General features: G+C 47.5%; 1 long non-coding RNA gene across 2 annotated transcripts in view; it reads right to left on the bottom strand.

Annotated features, from left to right (window-relative positions):
* Positions 1-4,714, bottom strand: part of LOC111724848 — an 8,367-nt gene extending 3,653 nt beyond the window's left edge. The window contains exons 1-3 of one of the 2 annotated variants that reach the window (XR_002773060.1): positions 4,549-4,714; positions 2,012-2,082; positions 9-466 (exon numbers count right to left, since the gene is read on the bottom strand). This is a non-coding gene — a long non-coding RNA (uncharacterized LOC111724848). Of the gene's footprint in view, positions 1-8; positions 467-2,011; positions 3,625-4,548 lie in introns of those variants that run through there. The other variant, XR_002773059.1, reaches the window with a different exon arrangement.
* Positions 4,715-6,199: the final 1,485 nt, after the last annotated feature.

Genomic DNA, 6,199 nt, shown 5'->3' with positions numbered 1-6,199 from the left:
TAAGGACACCTGATCTAGAAGTTCCCCAATAATTGGTTCTTAGTGAGCTGACACACACGCAGTTTCTCTCTCTCTCTCTCTCTCCCTCTCTCTCCCTTTTCCTCCTCCTTCATTGCTCTTCATGGTTCAAAGTCATTACTTCCATGTGGACAATGACCAAATGTACTGCTAGCCCTGATCTCTCTCTAGACCCTCTTTCCAAAATCCTGATGGTCATCATCATAGGACATGTCTCAAATGACTCAAACTCAAAATGTCCCGATCTGAACTTGTGGTCCGTTCATACCTCTCCTCTTCCGTATTTTCAAATCTCTGAGAACTGTACACTTGTGTCTTCCAGGCCTCTGTATTGGAGCTTCGTCACTCACCTTCTACGCAGAGTTGCTCCACAAGCAGAAGGACACAGCGTTCTATTCATGCATTCACTCATCCCACACGTACGCGTTGAGTGCCATGTTCTGTGCCCCTGTGAGGGGATAGAAATACAGCAATGAAAGTAAAACAAGGATCCATTCTACCATCGGATAGATATTTCAGTGGAGGCAAACACTTTATAAACATATAAATAAGTACAAGGTATGGTAAGTGTTGATGATGCCAGGGAGAAAAATAAAGCAGAGAGGCCACGTGCAGTGGCTCAAGTCTATAATCCCAGCATTCTGGGAGGCCAAGGCAGGTGGATTGCCTGAGCTCATGGGTTTGAGACCAGCCTGAGCAAGAGCAAGACCCCAACTCTAAAAAACAGCCGAGTATTGTGGCAGGTGCCTATATTCCAGCTACTTGGGAGGCTGAGGCAAGAGAGTTTGAGGTTAAGCCCAAGAGTTTGAGGTTGCTGTGAGCTGTGACACCACGGTACTCTACTGAGGGTGACAAAAGGAGACTCTGTCTCCAAAAATAAATAAATAAATAAAAATAAAGCAGAGAAAGGATTCGGGTGGCATGAGAGAGTGTGATTTCAGATAAGGCAAAGCAGGGTAAAGCGCTCCAGGAGGTGAGGGAGTGAGCCAGCCCTGAGGCTGTCTGGCAAAGAGCATTTGGTCCAAGGAACAGCAAACCCAAAGGTCCTCAGGATGCAAAGCCCCTTTGTGACCGTGCTAACGTGGGTCATCTGTTAGACTCCCAGTGAAGAGGTCAAATGGAAAGTGGACATAGGAGTTAAAGGAGAGGCCCAGGCTGGGGATAATGTGTCATTGACATGAAGGTGGTATTTAGAGATATGAAACTGAAAAGGGGGCATCCAAAGACAGGACCCTGAACTGGATCCAGGCAAGGACGCATGGCCAGAGAGGCAGACAGAAAATCAGGGGAGAACAGTGTCCCTGGGCTGGAGGAGAGACCCCATGTGGCAAGCCCTGCTGGTAGATCAGCAAGGCGAGGACTGAGAAGTGGCCACTGGCGTTATCAGTGCACATGTCATTGGTGACCTCAATAGGAGAAGTTTGGGTGAAATTTGGGGGCAAATGGCTGACCAGAATGGGCCCACGGGAGAAGGAAGCAAGGACATCAGGGACACCCATCCCAGCTCAGGCATCTGTATTCTCATCTCCACTTCCACCCTCCTCCCTCTTACTTGCCTCAGTAACTTCTGCCCAAGTGCAAGTAATAACCTCCTGACTCTACATCCTGCTTTCTCCCTCCCAAGCCTCAGTCCAGTTTGCACATAGCTATAAGGACAGCCAGCTGCAATATCTACATTCCCCCGCAGAAATCCTTCACAGGCTTGCCTCTATCGACCCAGGAAAACTAATCTCAAATCTAAACTCCTCAGCCAGGCATTCAAGGTCAGGCTCGCTTCCCTCTATGCTCTGTACTCACTTAAATGGAACCTACCCCTCCATGTGCAGCCCCTGCCCTCCTACCTCTTCCCTCCACTCACACTGCGGTCTACTAGGGGTGACCTTCCCACAAATCCAACACTCACCAACCTTCAGGGCCCATCTCAAATGTCCCCTCATCTGGAAGTCCTTCCCAATGCCCACCAAGTGGGGTTCCATCCCTCCCCTGAACTTACAGTGTTCTGTCCCTTGTGCCTCTTGCTGTGGTTGTGTGATCGTCTCCTTCCTGCACATCACTGTAAGCAACCTGAGCACATGGGGGAAATCAGTGCTCTCTGCACCTGGGATGCTCGATAAAACTGGGTCACAGTGAGCCGGATGGTGTCAGGTGTGGGGGGGCAGCTGGGTTATAGGGAACTTGGAGGATTTGGTTTGGGTCTGTGGATTTGGTTTCAAGGATTGTCACTGTTTCCTGCCTCTATTAGATCCTGAGTAAACACTCAGACCTTGGCCGGGCTGACAAGGTTTGTCCACCTCGTGACCCTGCAGAGGGGCCCAGTTGACTGTATGAAAGTCATCTGGGGTCTCTGGCCAGAGAACCAGAGAGGACAAAAGGTGACAGTTAGCAGAAGACACTGAAACCACAGAAAATGATCTTCTGAGAGAGTCACGCCACAGTGGCCTGAGTGTTTAAATACCTGTTGACTCACTTTGTTTCGTGAAAAACAGCAGACGAATGAATAGCCTGCTTTGCTTTGCCTCTCGTATTTACAGACCCAATTTTCAAGCCTCAACAGTAATTGTACTTCTTGAGAGATGTCAGTTTCCCCAGAAGCCTTCGGGCATCTGACCCACACTTGGCTGTCTAAGTGAGTGATTTCTGTGGCTAGCCATCTTCTTTAGGTTCTGAGTGAGGACATGATTAGGGGACTTTGTGTTTGGGAAAGGAGGTGGCCCCAGAGGAAGTGAGCCGGCCCTGCTCCTTAGTGCAGGGGTGAGAAGCTGTGGATGACAATAACAGCCTCCACTTGGCTTCCCCATGGCCCAGAATCGTGGGAGAATTTCAGAAACTCACAGCTGCACGCCCCCCAAAGGGGGGAGCACACCCAAGATGTGTGGCGGGAAAAGTAACAAGATGACTGTTGGGTCTCAACTTTTCTGCCTATGAACTTTATTTGGCCTTCCCAGGAGTTTTTCAAATAGGAAATTTCTACCTAAAAATTAAGTTTTCCAATTTCTCTTGGCATCAACCAGCTATTACTCAACAAGGGGCTGCCTCTGTAGACGGGGCATAAACGTCCAGATTACCTACCACACTCCTCTCCTCCTCCTATTATCACACCTGGCCCGTGTCACTCATTCTCTACCTGGCCCATGTAAGTGTTTGAGTTTGCAACCTCTGTGCCTGGTCATAAGCAATTGGGACCAATGTGAGATTTGACCTTGAATTAACCAACTAATTATGCCACTTTGCTTAGTTCCAAGGGCATCATCTTCCTTTCACCCCAACTTGGGGACAGCCTACCCAATTTTCAGGCCTGGTTCCAAGGAGGGGAATCCAAAGAGCCATGTGAAATTAATTTCACAAATCCTACATGAATGTCGTCAGGGGATGAGGAATGGGACAGTGGGAAAGACAGGTGCAGTTTCTTCTGTAAGAAAACATTCATTCATTCAAGAAAAATAATAGATCATTATTTACACCAAGGATTGTGCTCAATCCAGGGTCTTCACTCTTAGGATTTTCATTTCATGTCAACCTAGAGAAAAAAGCCGCTAATTTAAGTCAAATGTGCCACAGATACACAATACAAAAAACTTAGGCTTAGAAAAAGCAGGCTTTTTTTTTTTTTTTTTTTTTGGCATTTTAGGAAATACATTGTATATACAATACATAATTTAACACCTCTAGCAGTGTCTGGGCAGCACCCTGTCAGCAAACCCATTAATATGTCCATAGTAGACGTGACTGCTCACACCAAGTGGATAAAGACTATAAATAGCCTCATGTCAGTTCAGGCCAAGATTTTGCCATCAAATGAGGTTCCTGCCCCAAATCAGATTGCTTCATATTTACAGAAAACAAACTTTGGACTTGCAGGTAAGGTCTGTGCCTACAGCCAGAGGTCTAGGTCCAGGTAAAGAGGGTTTCATGGAGCTGAAACTTGAAAGATCAAGTGGCCAAAAAGCAGAAGACTTTTCTAGGTTCATGAGCCGGGCAGAGAACAATCTGTAAGGATTTGAGCAGCCCACAGGACACGCATGACGATCAGGAGAGAAGCAAGGTCCTGCTCGGGGTAGGGTGGAGAAGACTCAGGAACATCTGAACAGGTGGTGCTGACCACCTGCGTCAGAATCACAGAGCCCCTGGGTCCTCACTGTAAGCCTCTGGGAAATGGAACCCTGCAAACTGCACTTAACCAAGTTCTCTAGGACATTGTTATCCACCCTGAAATTTGAGAAACACTGATTTATTTGATACATCTTAAATGCCACGTATTATTGTTCTAAGTTGTTTTAGAAATATGAGCATGTTTAATCCTCCTAACAGCCTTAATGGGAAGGTGGATTATTCCCAGTTTTTCAGAAGGGGAAATCAACATACAGAGATGATTAAAAAAAATTCCTGCAAGGTCGCAGAACACGTGAGAGATTAGATGGTCTGGTTCCAGACTTTGTGCTCTGAATCTGAATGCTGCCTTTGCATTCAGATTGATTGATTTAGGCCTTCATCCCAAACAAGAGCCTCCCTCTACTCGCAGCCACAACAAACCTGGGGCCTTGGTTCCTCTGTGGTCCCTGCTGTGTTCCCTGAAGATGCAGACCTGGCGCTGTGTGCCCCTACCCACAGGAACCAGGCCCCTCCCTCAGGGCAGCTCTCTCAGGGGAAGGAGTGAAACTTTGGTCTTTCACCCCTGGGATTGGAAGCCACAGGGAGAAGTTGATCAGTTTGCAGTTAGCCTTGGGCTCAAAGCCCATGTTGCTCTGCTTTTTATCTGCTTATCGATCTCTGTTTCAATAGCCTCTGTTTGAGGAGGCCAAGCCAGAGCAGGGGCCAGGGCTTGGAGTCTGCTGACCGGATGGTCAGGCCTGGTGAGCAGTGTGTCCTCTTCTGTGTCAATTCCAAAAGGCAGAGTTTGGAAATAAAAGTCAACAGAGAGCTTTCCTTCATCTCCACATAAACAGGCATTTGGCTGTTTGGAGAGAGTTGGGCAATGCTAGACAGGAGTGGGTTGGGGAAAAAATCAACTTTACTGAGCTGGCCTCGGTTTCCACATTTCTGTCAGCTTGCCTATAGCTCACACCAAGAAGAAAATGCTCCAGGCTTATGTATATCCCCTCCCCCATCCACCTACCATGAAATTCTCACAAGCCTAGAGAATGTTCTGGAACATTCCATCTTCTCCCAACACACTGAGTGTATACCCTCGGTGTGCTCAAACTGTCACCAAGCAATCTCTTTTTGATGGCCCCAGTGTTCTCTCTCAAGGACGAACCAATCCAGAGAGCTCAGAATCAGGCATCTAGCAAAGACAATGGTCCTGTGCTGGGGGTAGGCATGGCAGCCATTCACTGAGACAATTGTAGGAACAGAAATGGAACCTTTGAGACTATTTGCACCAAACCCCTTGTTTTACAGATGAGGAAACTAAATTATCCAGTTTTATCAAATGGTGGGGTTATCCAAGCCCACTCGCCCAACCCCCAGGACCATGGTTGGTTAGGTTTTTCCCACTGCACTATTTGGCCTCTAATTATTTGTCTTCAAAACTTTTCAGTTCATATTCTTAATCATCCATTCAACCTTTTTCTCATTCATTCTAGAAAATCTATGAGCCAAGTGACAGTCTAGAACCTATGATGAACTGATACCAAAAGCCGCCTCTTTCTAGGGATGTCATGGCTGCCTCTCCTGCCCTGCTCACTCCTCTCTACCCTTCAGAGTGTCTCCTGGCTGCAGAGGGCAGGGAATGGAGGTGTCTGACCCTGCCACAATGCTGTCACCCCTTCACCTGTCACCCTTGCAGTAAGGAGGCCACAGGAACCTCCCAGCAAAAGCCCTCAGGGCCTGAAGACTAAGAAGTGCAAAGAATGACTTCCACCATAAGAGCCTCTATGGGAAAAGCACAAATAACAAATGGGCTGGGAAACTTCGGGAATTTACCAGCCAGTTTGGTGGATTCAGTCACAGTTCTACGGATGGGAGCACCAGACTTAATTGATCTGTCAGACGTGTGGTGTGCCAACAGACATCTCGGGTCAGCTTCCTGCAAAATCGCTAAGAGGGTTCCTGATAGTCACAGGCACAAACAACAGTGGAAAAGGCATGATGTTCTGGTGAGAGCCTTGCTCCCCCTTGAAATGCAATCTGTCATTCCAAATGATTCACTTTCCGACAAGAAGGACTAAAAATATTTAAGCAC

The sequence above is a fragment of the Otolemur garnettii genome, unplaced genomic scaffold (genome assembly GCF_000181295.1).
Source record: "Otolemur garnettii isolate 467f Iridium unplaced genomic scaffold, OtoGar3 scaffold00027, whole genome shotgun sequence".
NCBI classification, from domain to species: domain Eukaryota; kingdom Metazoa; phylum Chordata; class Mammalia; order Primates; family Galagidae; genus Otolemur; species Otolemur garnettii.
This window is presented reverse-complemented; position numbering and strand designations above follow the sequence as displayed.